The sequence below is a fragment of the Papio anubis genome, chromosome 3 (genome assembly GCF_008728515.1).
Source record: "Papio anubis isolate 15944 chromosome 3, Panubis1.0, whole genome shotgun sequence".
In the NCBI taxonomy this organism is placed as follows: domain Eukaryota; kingdom Metazoa; phylum Chordata; class Mammalia; order Primates; family Cercopithecidae; genus Papio; species Papio anubis.
This window is the reverse complement of record NC_044978.1, coordinates 162,328,912-162,344,487: the sequence shown is the minus strand read 5'-3', so window position 1 is coordinate 162,344,487 and position 15,576 is coordinate 162,328,912. Positions and strand designations below refer to the sequence as shown.

The window sequence follows — 15,576 nt, the reverse complement described above, 5'->3', positions numbered from 1 at the left end:
GCCCAGCTGGTAAAGTTTTATGGGTACACAGCCACGCCCACTGTTTACCCATTGTCTATGGCTGCTTTTTTGCTGTGCCAGTTGGGTTGAGTGGTTGCCACTAGAACAGTATAGCCTGTAAAGCCTAAAATATTTACTATCTGGCACTTTTCAGAAATAGGTTGCCAACCCTGCACAGAAGAATCAGACCCGATTAGAAGTATCCTCTCAATGAAGAAAATCCTAGGCTTTATAATGGTTTTTCAACAAACAGGTGAGAAAATATATTCAAAGGCAGTTTCCTTGTGTGGCCCTCCTCCCCATAGAATTCTCTTTCTTACTTTCCCAGACATCGTAGCACTGTATAGGCAGTGATGCTACACGTAGAAAGTATTGAATTTTGACTCCGCCAACAGTAAAGAGCACTGTCGCTAAGATTTAGACTGTTTTCCCCTTCAAGGGAGCTGAGCAGCCTCCTGCCTGGCTTCATTTTTTTTGCCTTAAGGTTTGTTTATACTCAGCAGGAGGAAAGGTAAGGAGATAAAAGCAAAGCAGAATGAATAAAGGAAGACAAGACTACAGCAAAACACGGAGAAGGCAAGATTAGAGGAGCAAGCCCCAGGGAAGAAAGTTTACACGTTAGCAACTGAGTGGATGGAAAGGGAGATTACACCACGAACACAGTGGCCAGAAGGAACAATCCCAGAGACAAAATTGCCACAGGCAAAGGTTATTTCAATGCACAAATCTCCCAAAGTGTGGATCAAGTCGGCGAAATAATTAATTTAATTCTGGCTATTAGCTTCTTTAGCCGGCTGGGATCCCCACTGGTATTTTAACCCAGATCCTTGTGGGGGGTAGGGATCAGTTAGGACAGGGGCCATGGGAAACAGGAAGACCGTTTGAGTCTGCAATTCCTTCTTTCCACTGCTGACTTCCCAGCTGGAGAGGAGAGGAGGAAGATCTCTTGCCCAACGTCAGCCTGAGAAGACCCCTGATATTTTATGCTCTTGAAAGGCAGAAAAGATGACCTTTTCTCAGCATCCCCCAAAGTAACTTATGAATGATAACGAGAGGCCAATCACTGAATGCTTGCTATATGCCAGGCCCCAGATTAGATCCTTTCCATATGTTAAATGTCTTTAATCCTTATAACAACCCCTTGAGTCAAGAAATACTACCGGGATTTTGAAAACGAGATTTTGACAAGTCAAATGACAAGGCTGGTAAAAAGCAGAGGTGAGATTCGAGCCCAGGGTGGTCGTTGTCCAAAGCCTACACTTTAAAACCACCATGAGACACTGTCTCCCAGTGAACATTTGTTAATTATCATAAAGCACTAAATTAATCAAACACAAGCTACAGGATCCAAACTGGGTTCCTTCCAGCCATCACATGTACTTATTTGTGCTAAATTGTGATGATATTATTTATAAACACAGCTTTGAAACATTGCAGATTACAAAGTGATTTCGTGTACATTGATTTCATTTAATTTTGCCCAAAAGCCTGGGTACATTTGGCTTTCGGGTAGAATTAAATGAGAATGAAATGAAAAGGAATAGTAGGTGCCTAACCAATATCTTTTATTCTCTTCTTTTTTCTCCTTCCAGAGAAGTAGCAGTAGAAAATTATGTGTCCAGCCATCTGATAGATAACGACAAAGGATGAACTATAATTAGGGTCATTGTACCTCTAGGTTCACCTGGGATAAGCCTGGTTTATGCCCCTTTGACTCTCAAGAGCCCCATTTAGATGATAAATTATATGGTCACCCTAGTTCAGTGGTCCTCAGTCTTGACTATCCAATAGGATCGCCTGCGGTCATTTAAAAATACTGAATCCTGACCCCAACCATAGACATTCAGATTTAATTTGTTTGCAGTGAGGCCCAAGTATAGGTACTTTTTTAAAGCCCCCTTGTGTGTCAAATATACAGCTGTTGCTGAGAAGCACTGTGTACCAACTCTAAGCCAAAGTTGTTAGATACAACTTCTGGAAAATTTGTTTTAAAACTGCTTGAAGGGAGATGATTCAGGAGGAATCATTCAGGGTGGCCTTGCACCCTTCCCCCTTCTTGCTGGAATGCTGACATGATGGCTGGAGCACAAGTAGCCATATTGGTCTATGAGGCTGGCCTTGAAGATGAAAACCATGGCTGGATATGGTGGCTCATGCCTGTAATGCCAACACTTTGGGAGGCCAAGGCAGGTGGACCACTTGAGGCCAGGAGCGCAAGACCAGCCTGGTCAACATGGTGAAACCCCGCCTCTACTAAAAACAGAAAAATTAGCCGGGTGCAGTGGCATGCGCCTGTAATCCCAGCTACTTGGGAAGCTGAGGCATGAGAATCACTTGAACTCGGGAGGCAGAGGTTGCAGTGAGCCAAGATCACACCACCGCACTCCAGCCTAGGTGACAGAGTGAAATTGTGTCAAAAAAAAAAAAAAAAGAAAGAAAGAAAGAAAAGAAAACCACACACTAAGGGGCAAAACAAAGAGGAGCTGGGGTCATCAATAGTTGTGGAGCCAGGGACTATCTCCAGACTTTATTTAAAGAAAGAAAAATAAATCGTTCTATTTTCAAACCACCATATCAAATGTCTATTACCAATAGCCAAACAGCAACTCTTAAGTAACATAGTAGGCAACGCTGTGTTACAAATGAGAGAACTTATATACCAGTTTATAAGTAGCAGAAGCCAAAGGTTTTGATCCTAGTCTTCTGACCTTTTTTCTAGAGGGGATGGGGCAGAGTATATTTTCAGGACAAAGAAAAGGGTTCCCACTTACAAAAGCAGTCCTTTCCAGCCAACTCTACCGACCTTCTGAGCAGTTATTTCTGAATCCCATTTGTATGTGTTGCCAGAACACTGAGAAACAAGAGGGTTTGATAAGTAATGGCAATTACGAATACATATAAAGTTTGTTTTGCTTTAAGAACAGAAAGTTCTTAAATACATATTCAAAGATGTTCATTGTAATTTTGCTGTACACTCAAATATACTGTATAACTTACAAATTTACGTAAAATTTTTTAAATCAAATTATTTATTCACATAGTTTTCGGAGAATGTGGTATGGGGATAATGCTTATATTAAGGGTGAGGAGTGAGACTGCAGGGATCTGAGAAAGATACAAGTTCCTACCGATGAGGAGATTAAAATGTACAGTGAGACATAAAACATGTACATGAATAGCTACAATGGATGTTTTCTACTGCCAGCAAGGGGTCGTGATTAATTTTTTTTTAAATTACCTTGGGCGGCCGTCGCTTTCTAACGCCAGCGCCGCCTCTCGCTCGCCGAGCTCCAGCCAAAGGAGAAGGGGGGTAAGTAAGGAGGTCTCTGTACCATGGCTCGTACAAAGCAGACTGCCCGCAAATCGACCGGTGGTAAAGCACCCAGGAAGCACGCCCTCTACTGGAGGGGTGAAGAAACCTCATCGTTACAGGCCTGGTACTGTGGCACTCCGTGAAATTAGACGTTATCAGAAGTCCACTGAACTTCTGATTCGCAAACTTCCCTTCCAGCGTCTGGTGCGAGAAATTGCTCAGGACTTTAAAACAGATCTGCGCTTCCAGAGCGCAGCTATCGGTGCTTTGCAGGAGGCAAGTGAGGCCTATCTGGTTGGCCTTTTTGAAGACACCAACCTGTGTGCTATCCATGCCAAACGTGTAACAATTATGCCAAAAGACATCCAGCTAGCACGCCGCATACGTGGAGAACGTGCTTAAGAATCCACTATGATGGGAAACATTTCATTCTAAAAAAAAAAAAAAAAAAAAAAAAAAAAAAAATTCTCTTCTTCCTGTTATTGGTAGTTCTGAACGTTAGATATTTTTTTTCCATGGGGTCAAAAGGTACCTAAGTATATGACTGCGAGTGGAAAAATAGGGGACAGAAATCAGGTATTGGCAGTTTTTCCATTTTCATTTGTGTGTGAATTTTTAATATAAATGCAGAGGCGTAAAGCATTAATGCAAGTTAAAATGTTTCAGTGAACAAGTTTCAGCGGTTCAACTTTATAATAATTATAAATAAACCTGTTAAATTTTTCTGGACAATGCCAGCATTTGGATTTTTTTAAAACAAGTAAATTTCTTATTGACGGCAACTAAATGGTGTTTGCAGCATTTTTATCATACAGTAGATTCCATCCATTCACTATACTTTTCTAACTGAGTTGTCCTACATGCAAGTACATGTTTTTCATGTTGTCTGTCTTCTGTGCTGTTCCTGTAAGTTTGCTATTAAAATACATTAAACTATAAAAAAAAAAATTACCTTGGGTTTAAGGAATCAGAAAAGGCTTCATGGAAGAGGTGGTAATCGTGTTTTAAGACCTTAAAACACAGATGGGTACAGGCACTTCAGGCCCAGGAAGTGATCCAAGAAAGGCTCAGAGCCAGTCACACGGCAAGTGTGTTAAAGAAGTTTCAAGAAGTCCAGACACACAGAAGCACAATGTCTTATGCTAGAGAATGAGGGTAGATGGGACTAAGAAGGTAGCTTAAGGTCGAATTACAAAGACTCTTGAAGGCCAGGCTAACAGCTTTGGAATCTATTTAGTATTCAGTGTGGATCAGAGCAGTGACCTCAAAAGATAAATTTGCCAAGCGTGTGCAAAATGAATTTGCCAGGGAAAAAGGAGAGGCACGGGACCATGTGAGAGGCTACTGCAATAGTCCAGGCAAGAGGTCAGGAGTGCCAGAATTAGGGCATAGGCAGTGGGAATGGGAGAGAAGGGCTGAGGGCCAGAGACAAAGACCTGACTGCACTTGGCAAGATGTGTGAGACTAGGCGAAGGGATCAGGTGACTCAAGACTCTGGCTCTGGGAATGAGAGGCTTTAATTAGAAGTCCTGGGCCCAGGAATGCAAATATCTAACAGTTGATAGGAAGCATGGAACTGGCCCATGGGAGAGGCATCAGGATTGAAGTTTCAGATTTGGGAGTGATGTGTCTGGAAGCGGTAGATGAAGCCATTACAAATAGGGAAACATGGCTGGGCACAATGGCTCACGCCTGTAATCCCAGCACTCTGGGAGGCTGAGGCAGATGGATCACCTGAGGTGAGGAATTTGAGACCAGCCTGGCCAACATGGCCAAACCCTGTATCTACTAAAAATACAAAAATTAGCCGGATGTGGTGGTGTGCAGTTGTAATCCCAGCTACTCGGGAGGCTGAGGCAAGAGACTCGCTTAAACCAGGAGGCGGAGGTTGCAGTGAGCCAAGACCACATCATTGCATTCCAGCCTGGGCAACACAGCGAGACTCCGTCTCAAAAACAAAAAGAAAGAATAAAATAAGGAAAGAGTGGAAAAAGGAGAAATTTGGGGATAGGAACTCAAGTAACAGTGACAATTGGCAGGAAAGCAAGGAGGGGTGGAAGGGAGCTAGGGAGGAAGTGGAAGAAGAAAGGAAGATCAGAGAAGCAGGGAGGAAATGGAATGTAAAGTTACAGATGAAAAGGAAGAAAACAGTTTAAAGAAGGAGTTCTATTAACAGTATTAAAGCAGTAAAATCACCTTATCCGGTTTGTTTTTCTTAAACCTGACTTTTCTTTTGTAGGGGTAACTCAGTTCTGTTGAGGAACGACTCCCAGCACATGCCAAGAATCCCTTCCCTTCCCTGGGAAGAAATGGCCACAGCCACCAGATAGGTTCTGTGACCTCACTGATGGAGCAGAAAAAGAGTCATCAGTGATTTAAGAGCCCTGAAATCTGGTCCAAGTTCTGCCTAGCAAGTAAATTTCATAACCTCTCTGAGTGTATGTAAATTCCCCTATAAAACAATGGGTCAAGATTAATTGCACAAAGATACGTATTCAAGGATGCTTGCTTTATTATAGCAAAAGTCTGGAAACAACCCGAATGTCCAGCAACAAGGAATTGTGGTTAAATAAACTGATATGTTCATCTAGCAGGTCACTTTGCAGCCATTAAAAGTTACAATGTAGAAATAATTTGTCGACACATAAAGATGTATACATTATACTGAGTTCAGAAGCAAATTATAAAACATAATCTTTTTTATAACATATATGCATAGAAAAATTATAGATGATATAAATTTCTAAAAGGAAATGATGAATGGTTTCATATTTCATTTTGCTCATCTGTACCTTCTAATTTTTTTTGAATAAAAATTACAGGTAAAAGTTCAAAAACATACTTTTTAAAGTGAAATGACTTCTATATGGCTATGATACTAACCCTCCACCATCAGACTATTTATTTTGTTTTTTTCTGTAAGAATATTTATTATATATACATAAAAATAATAGGAATATTATTCATTATATGTAATTTTAATTAATAAAAAATTGTGTGGGTATTTGTGAACTTGGAGCTGCCTTAAAACCCCTTAAATCTACAGTGAGAAAACCTGAACTCAGCAAGTACAGCCACCACGGGAAGCTTCCTTAACTCCAGAGTTCCAGCTTCTTTGTTTTGTAAAATTCAATGATATTCCCCACCCCAGAGAACTTGGCATCTGAGGCTAAGTGAACTGAAATAAAGTGTATTCCAGTTCTTCTAAGCAGCAGAGGGCCATCCACATCTAAAGCTGTTATTACATTCGCTACATCAAGGGTTAACTACTGTTCTAATTAAACACCATGGAATCTTCCAGCTCTCTGGCATTTATCTATCGGTAGAACAAATGTACACTGAAGTCCTACATGAGCCAGCCAAGCACTGTGGCAGGTCCTGGAGATGCAATGAGAAGCAACACAGACATTCTCTTTGCCTTTATGTTCCATTATCAAGCCATTTTCTAAACACCGAGACACAGGTGTTAGACTCTAACAGACCTAATTCTAATTAGAGCTTTTAAAGGTGTTAGAACCCAGGCCAGGTATGCACCTAGCTATGCTGCCATTTATTTATGTGCCAAATAGTTTGATCATACCCATTTCATAGATCTATTCTAAAGATTTAAGTGCTTATACAAAAATGCCTGGAACATAGCAGGACCTCTACAAACATAGCTATTACCATTTTCATTATGAATCCCATTGTATGCTGATTTAATCACCAACATACCCTCTGCACATTTCTCTTCAAGTCACTCGACAGCAAATTTAATTTCACCAGGCACAACTCAATTTCAGTCAATTCCTCATCTCTCACTATTTAGGAAATATTTTTGCTAATCATCTGCCAGAATTCTTGTTATTTTCAGAGCAACTTGTGTAGCTGCTATTCCATTTTCACTCTTTGACACTCTTAGTGGATTCTTTGTTGGTTTCTTTTCTTCTTTGGGACAATAGTAAGGTGTCTAGGTTTCAAATACTTAGCTTCTATTCAAAAAGGAAAAACAACAACAACAAAAAATACTTTTGGACAATGATTTTTTCCTTAGTGGTTAAAAACAGAGGGAAAAGAAGCAGAAGAGGAGGCTGGCACAAAGAGAGATGCTATGACACTTACCATCTTCCAGAATTTTGGTCGTCTCTACTGAGAACATTTCCAGCAGAGGAACACCAAAGAAAAAGGCACACAGGTCAGGACGCCATCTGTTGCTCAGTTGGAACAGACCATTCTGCTCAGAAACCACACAAGTGTGATATTGCCCTTCACTTCCCACTCCCTGACCAACACAATTCTTAACAAACCTTCAAGTATGTGTGTGTGTGTGTGTGTCTTATGCAACAACACAAACCCAGGAAACATCACACCCTAAACGAATAATCCCCTTCCCTTTAGCAGCATCCTAGATACATGAAGTATGCAATAAAATCCAAAGAACCCCACAATCCCGAAAAACACAGAGATGAAAAGGCTGCCCTCGCCCAATTTCAGCCTTGGAGAATTTACCTTAATGCCACAGCCGAACTATGTAACTGTGACCACACTTCCTTATGGCTGCAGTGCCACCTAGCGGCCAGGTGAGCTAGGGGAGCACTCATTCTCAGTCTGAAAAAGCAACTTTTATCTGCTGACTCTTCAATTCTTTCCAGAGAGAAACAGAAGTGGCTGGTGCACATGACGGCCAGAATTAGGAATCATCAGGGTTCTATCACATTCAAACTATTTCCTGATTATAATCACATCCAAATCACCCAGAAGAGACAAAAGAGGATAGAAAAATTCCTGCCAACTTTAGGTTTTCATGTCCAAATGCATCCTCATACAAACTCACAAACTAGCACAAATATTGAGTCTAAATCCAGGCAACCTTCTGTCTTTTAAAGTCTTCAAGGCATGCAATTATATAGATTAGATTATTTTCAAACAAAAAGGAAAGTGAAAAATGGGCTCTAAAGAGCCTGTAATGAGATTCCTCTTTTCTCTTTTCCATAAACAGATCTGTCAGTTGCTGACATTTCTGATGCCATCAGACACTTATAACTGGACTGCAACTGTATCCTGCATAGAACAATCAAAAACACGTAAGCACCTTGTACAGATGACAGCTTAAATAATGTAATTTGTTTGAGACTTAACGTGGGTATACACAGCCTAATTCAGTTCATTTTAAACCCAAATTATTCTGGTTAATAGCCTGGTAAATCTCAAAACAGAAAGTGTGCACCGCTGCTAAGTATTCCATATTAAAAATAGTTTGTGATGGGATGTGCTTTTTTTAATTAAAAGTTTAATGTACATTAACATTTTTAGATGAAAAACTGACAATCCGAGAACAGTTCTAAATTCTCCTTTGATTATTTTTCCAGCGCACTGAAGGCATGATATAGCTACATAAATAGGCTAACACTCTGGTTCTTTGAAAGATTAGTGTCTGTCCAATCGTATGTCCCTTTTTATAACTCTCTAGTGGGTTTTTAATGCAGAATGGATCATGTCCACCCTCCTGGCTGGGATTCCAAGTCACAAAAGTCTTTCTTAATTTCTGATCCATACCTCCTGGTTGACTTACTCACTGTCCCCTGCTGAGATCCACCCTAGACTAAATTTTAAGCAGGCCAAGTTGATGCTTCCCAGCCCACACTTTCCACACAAGCCAGTCCTCCCCTACCACTTGGCATATTCTCGAACTGATTCTTGCTGTTGAACCAGGGTAGGGTTCCCAGATGTCTTGGTCTGCTTGGGTTGCTATAACAAAAAGTCTTAGACTGGGTAACTCATAAACAACAGAAATGTATTGCTCACAGTTCTAGAGCCTGGGAAGTCCAAGATCAAAGCTCCAGCAGATATGGTGTCTGGTGAGGGTCTGTTCCTCATAGATGGTTCCTTCTACATGTCCTCATATGGCAGAAAATGTTAAAAGGGTTCCCTCAAGCCTCTTTCATAAGGTCACTAATTCCATTCTTGAGGGCAGAGCCCTCATGATCTAATCACCTCCCAAAGGCCCCATCTTCTAACACTATTGCATTGGGAATTCAGGTTTCAACATATACATTTTGGAGGGACATGCACATTCAGATCATAACACTAGATTTAGAAAAAACAAAAAAATAAGATGAGACCTCCAGTTGCATTTGAATTTCAGATAAACAGAAAATAATTTTTTAACATGAGTATGTCGCAAATATTGCATGGGATATACTTAAATCAAAACATTATTTATTGTTTATCTTCAAGTTTAATGAACAGTTTACTTTTTTTTTTTTTTTTTTTTTTGAGATGGAGTCTCACTCTGTCGCCCAGGCTGGAGTGCAGTGGCGCGATCTTGGCTCACTGCAAGCTCCACCTCCCAGATTCACTCCATTGTCCGCCTCAGTCTCCCGAGTAGCTCGGACCACAGGCACCTGCCACCATGCCTGGCTAATTTTTTTGCATTTTTAGTAGAGACGCGGTTTCGCCGTGTTAGCCAGGATGGTCTTGATCTCCTGACCTGATGATCTGCCCACCTCAGCCGCCCAAAGTGCTGGGATTACAGGCGTGAGCCACCGTGCCGGACCAACAGTTTACATTTGATCCAACAACTCTAGCCCAGAGGAGCCCTGGTCTTCCATGCAACAGCCCCTGCTGCGAGTCCCTCCTCAGCCATTGCCTCCATGATGCATACCTGTCAACATTCTTTTAAGACTTCTAAGTAAGCAGTACTCAGATCTAAGAGACGAATTGTAAGCTATCTTGTCGTGTGCATACAATCATCATTTTGTTTTTGTTATGTTTATTTTTTGGTGATTCCTTATTAAGAACATATAATACTGCTTTTCCATGACAGTGATAGAGAGCTCCTTATAAATTAAACTTAAGTTGTTGGTTTTTTTTAAAAAAAAAAAAAAAAAAAGTAAATCAGTTTAAGGGGAAAATTAAGTAAACAATATTGCAGATGCTACTCAGATTAAACAATATAATAAGTCATTCTAAAAGGACTGAAGTTCAGGAAACAATTACCTAAAGCAGGGGTCAGCAAACTATGGCCCATAGGCCAAATCCGGCCCACCATCTGTTTTTGTAAATAAAGTTTTATTGGGACACAGCCCACCATTCATTTATTGTATCATCCATGGCTGTTTTCATGCCGCAGCAGAGCATACAGCAGAGTCACATAGTTGCAATAGACACCATATGACTCACGAGGCCTATAATATTAACCCTCTGGCCCTTTACAAAAGAAAAGTTTGCTGATCTTTGACCTAAAGCATCACTCATCCTAGATTGTCAAAGGAAAAACTAGAACGTTGAAAGTCCCCATGATGGAGATATTTTTGGACAGAGTGGATATATGGCACAATACAGTCTAAAGCTGACAGGGGCCTCCATTTCCACTTCAGATTCTTTTTATTAACCTCTTTCCCATGCCCGGATCTGCCTAAGCTTTCCATCTTTCATTCTCATGTTTTAAGATTCAGAATAAAATCTGCTTCTTCCAGTAAGCCTTCCCTTATTAACTCAGACCCACCTACACCCTGAGCTACATAGTAGTAGGTGAACATGCCTTTTATTGTGTTCTCTTTAAAAAAAAAAAAAAAAAAAAAAAAAAGCCATCTGCTCGCATAGAGAACTATGGCCATATAAGGCAAACCCTTCTTAATAACCCAACAACACAGTAATTTAGTACAGAATTTGTTAAAGTTAGCATAAATAGGTAACACAGTAACTTCCATAATCATGCACAAATTACTTCAGAAACAATGGGTAGGCTCTGGAAATAAAGCTTTAATCAGTTACAAATGCCTGAGTAAGCATAATTGCACCCCACTAGTTAAGCATCCTGAAGCATGATAGCATCCTAATCCACAGGTCAGCAGTATTGCAGCATCTCATGCTGATTCACTAAGGTGAGAAGACATAGATACCTTGGATTTAAAATAAAATTAAAATACAACCCCTATTATGCTGTTACAGATATTGAACAGTTGTAGAGATTTTCCCAACCTTGGAAACCACCATATATATATATGGTGTTTATAGATATAATACACACACACACACACACACACAATGTCACCTCCTAAATGAGCCTTCCCACACTGGCATAGACAAAAATCATTGCTCCTCCCTCTGGAGGTCTGTAGATACTGGTTGCTCTCACAAGTCCAGTATTCACCAACTTGCCATAATCACGTATGTGGTGACAAATCAGTGACCCTGTTGCCTCCAAATTAAGACCCATGTTTGACTTGCTTTCTCCAGTGCCTAACACATGATAGGGCTTGATATGTCTTTGCTAAAAGATGAGATGAAACCCTCCAAAGTCATTCCCAATTAGATCCTAGGAGAATATGACCATACTGTTCTATTAAACTAGCAGAATAAAACAAAACTAAGTAACTATTTCTCACTAATCAAAGAAGTATTCTATTTGTAATCCAGTTTGGTTGATAAGTTATGACTAGCAAAGCAAGATACATGAGCTGTGTTGGGGGGCTGAGGGGGTGTTCCACGACCTCTAGTCTTTCCCTTTTTGTATGCTTGCATATAAAAAGTTTGAGTTGACTTTTTGTCATTGGTTGAGTTTCTATCATCTGCCTAATGCTACTGCTTTTTCTCTTAGGAAATACGTCACTGTCAGTCATTTGCACATTAGTATGAATAAGACAATTCATTACCTATCCCAGCCTGAATTCCAACTGAGGCTGTAAAGGCATTATTTCAAATTAAAGGAAATGACAACACAAACAACCAGCCAGGGAAAAGTCAAACACTACCCAACGCTGCCTGCAAGTCAGGCCCATCTGGATGGACTGTGACCTTGGCTCAACTCGAGACATACAAAATGGCGGCCGTGATGGTGGAGATTGAAATACGAGCAACGATTCCTTTTGGCACCTTTTCTAAATCTGAGTCTCACTTCGTTGATTTTAAAACATGATAATACAGTATTTAAAACTAACTGGTACATGTATAAAAGTAAAGATCTTGAGAAGAAATGGAAAACTTGGGGGAAACTTTTACTGTATCCATAAGAAAGACAAAAATATCCTAAAAAATGTTTGGTAGAGTATGTGATTGTTTTCAGCCTTCACACTTCTAGAGCTGACTTTCTAATTTTGGCATTATTTGGGGAGCCTCAGTGGTTATGCCAATTAGGAAAAGGAAAAAATTGTATGAAAGAGCAATGCTATACAAACTTTTTTTTTTTTTTTTTGAGACGGAGTCTCGCTCTGTCGCCCAGGCTGGAGTGCGGTGGCGCCATCTCGGCTCACTGCAAGCTCCGCCTCCCGGGTTCCCGCCATTCTCCTGCCTCAGCCTCCCGAGTAGCTGGGACTACAGGCGCCCGCCACCACGCCCGGCTAATTTTTTGTATTTCTAGTAGAGACGGGGTTTCACCGTGTTAGCCAGGATGGTCTTCATCTCGTGACCTCGTGATTCGCCCGCTTCGGTCTCCCAAAGTGCTGGGATTACAGGCGAGAGCCACCGCGCCCGGCTACTATACACACTTTTTAAGTAAACATCTGGAAATTGGAGAGTGAAGCAAATGCTAAATCCAGAAGAAACTATGTACTTTAGGTTCCAGTATCCATCCCAGTTAGAATGCCACAGTCCCAAGAGAGATGTGCTGTAAAAAGCATAATTTGAGCATCATCTCTCATCATTCAATATAGTTTTTCAACCCTTTCAAAATTACATTGAAAAATCTATATAATGTGTGCTTAGATTAATGAACTGTTTGAATCTGGATCAATAAGCACTCGAGGCTCTGTGCCGTTGACACCTGCTGGGAACATCTAGAAGAATGCTTCGTAGAGGGCAGAGCCAGACGGCACTTTGAAGCTACAGGGGTTCCACTTAATAAACAAGGAATCTAATATAAGACCTCTGCAGATTAATTTCCTGAAAGCAAGCAAATAATCTGGATTCAAAATTTCCCTGATTATGCATATAATTACAGTATCACTTACCAATTAACACATTGATGTAAACCTTCTTGGGATTATGTATTTAAGAGTATAAAAGAGATCATCCAAACATTCAATGCCTCTCTAGTTTGGCAAAGAATCACATGGAATACAACTTCCCACCCATCTGATTTCTCTTATGGAAGAAAAAATCTGTGATGGTAACAGATTACAGAGGATACCTTAAAATATCACGGACCATAATTATTGTCTCAATAACTGGACCACAACGACACACATTATAACATAATAGCCAAGTCTTGGGGCAACTTCGTCATCTCCTGAAATATTTCTGTAGAACCATATATTTATAAAACTGCTTCTCTAGCTTGGATTATTATTATTTTTTAATTTACTGCAGCACCTAGGGTATAATTTATCCGCCATTAGACAGTTACATAAATAGACAAAGATATACAGTGGAGATTCTTCTCTACTTTAGACAAGTATAATAATTAATGCTAGTCGTTTCTTATTCCTACATAAAATGTCCCATTAAAAATGTTAATATGCTCCTTCATAAGTCCAGATAGTGATGAAAACAGAAGATACAAGGAAAATAGCTACATAGCATGCATGCATATGTAAAAGAAGTTAAAAATAATAAATCAACATGGCAAATACAACGAAGCCTGCTGTCCAACAGTCAAAGCTGTCAGAATAAGGTTTCATTATTAAGACCTTGATATCCAACCATTGGGCTGAATAAAATCATTCATATCACTTCTGCACTTTTAGGGAGAGAATTCACATCTAGGATCAAATTGTCATGGTGCCGAATTCCTGATTTTTTCGCCTTGTATTACTTTCTGAATAATTATTTGAATCTCCACAGGAAATGAAAGTTGACTAAAGCTAACAACAAAATAGCAAGCTTTTACACACAAAGAAACTACTCTATGGTGTTTTATTTAACAATAAATATTTCAAGAAGGAATGCTTACACATTTGAAAAAATAAAGATGTGACTAATTCCAATTCCGGCACTACTGTTTTCTCAGTAAGATAAGTAACACAAGCAATCATAAATATGATTTAAAATTAGAATGGTGAGGGAACGTTTGCACTCAGTTAAGTTTAGACCCTGTCCTTATTTCTTCTTACAGAAGAAGGTAGAGAGGTAAAGCCCTCTAATACAATACTTTGTAATTCCAGAACGTATACTATTGATACTGTGATTCTTTTGAGACATAATAACTAATTATTCAGGAAGTGTCAGAAAATAAATCCAACTCCTCCTCTAACCTTAGTCCCTAATTTAAAGGGGAAGAAAAACAGGGCTTCTTAGGATGAAAAGTCCCAAGTGCCATTTAAAAATAAAAGGAACATTTCAAATAAACTTCAATCTCCTTGACAGCATATGAACAAAAACAGCAGTGAGACACCAGCTTCTTCCCAAAACAAAACCCAGTGAAATTACTGAGAATTTCAACTACTGTAATCCAACTCTGAAACTCTGGGGGTGTCAGCAGCTACTCAATAAAAAGGAAAACTGAAAATAGTGCAAAAATGGTTCCTAATAGCAATAATGTATAGTTTTGTGGTCATTACCGGTCAGATAATAACCGGCAGTAACCTTAAAACCATGCATTATGGCTTAAGTATGGGCTAATGCTCATTGCAGATGTGTAGCTTAGAAATAAGCAATACAATCTTGCCATAAAAGCTCAAACTGTTCCAAGTCTGGCTTGCGTGCATGGATTTTTCCCTCTCTAGTGTTATCACACCAGGAATCTTATAATGATCTGAAAAATATGTACCTTAGGGTAATAGTTCTATACTGAAAAGATAAATACTCAGGCCGTTGCAATCTAAAACATACACTGAGAGCGGGCTCCAGTAAGGCAGGCGAATGTTTTTACAGCACAGACTCGGGTACATTTTGACCTTTTAGGTCTCAGCTGTCAGGAAAGCTGCAAGAATCTCGGTTAATACATTCTTCACCTCTGTGAAATGACGTATCAATATTCCCATTTTCCTGATCAAAACAGTGACGCACAGGTGAACCAGATAACCTACTGGGGAGAAAGCAAGGCAGTGATGCTGAGAATTAACTGCTTTGTGGGGCAGGCTTAGGTTCCCATAGTAAGGTCAATTTTTTCAGAATTTTCTAATGTCCTTATGACAGATTCACTTATATTTCTTTTCTGCGTCCTGTAAACTGAGAGATTTTGCATACTTACAATATTTTTTCAAATGTACACAAAATGCTGCATCTATTTTTTTTTTTTTTTTTTTTTTTGTGAGACAGGGTCTGGCTCTGCTACCTAGGCTGGATTGCAGTGTTGTGATCTCAGCTCACTGCAACCTCCACCTCCCGGGCTCAAGCCATCCTCC

At 39.9% G+C, this 15,576-nt stretch overlaps 1 protein-coding gene and 1 pseudogene across 3 annotated transcripts in view; one reads left to right on the top strand and one right to left on the bottom strand.

The window, feature by feature from the left end:
- PPARGC1A (PPARG coactivator 1 alpha) overlaps window positions 1–15,576 on the bottom strand; it is a 684,515-nt gene that overhangs the window by 622,794 nt on the left and 46,145 nt on the right. The gene's annotated exons all lie outside the window — the stretch shown is intronic.
- On the top strand, window positions 3,319–4,045 carry LOC101005832 (annotated as a pseudogene). Its single transcript, XR_160759.5, has one exon. The product of XR_160759.5 is annotated as a histone H3.3-like (transcript).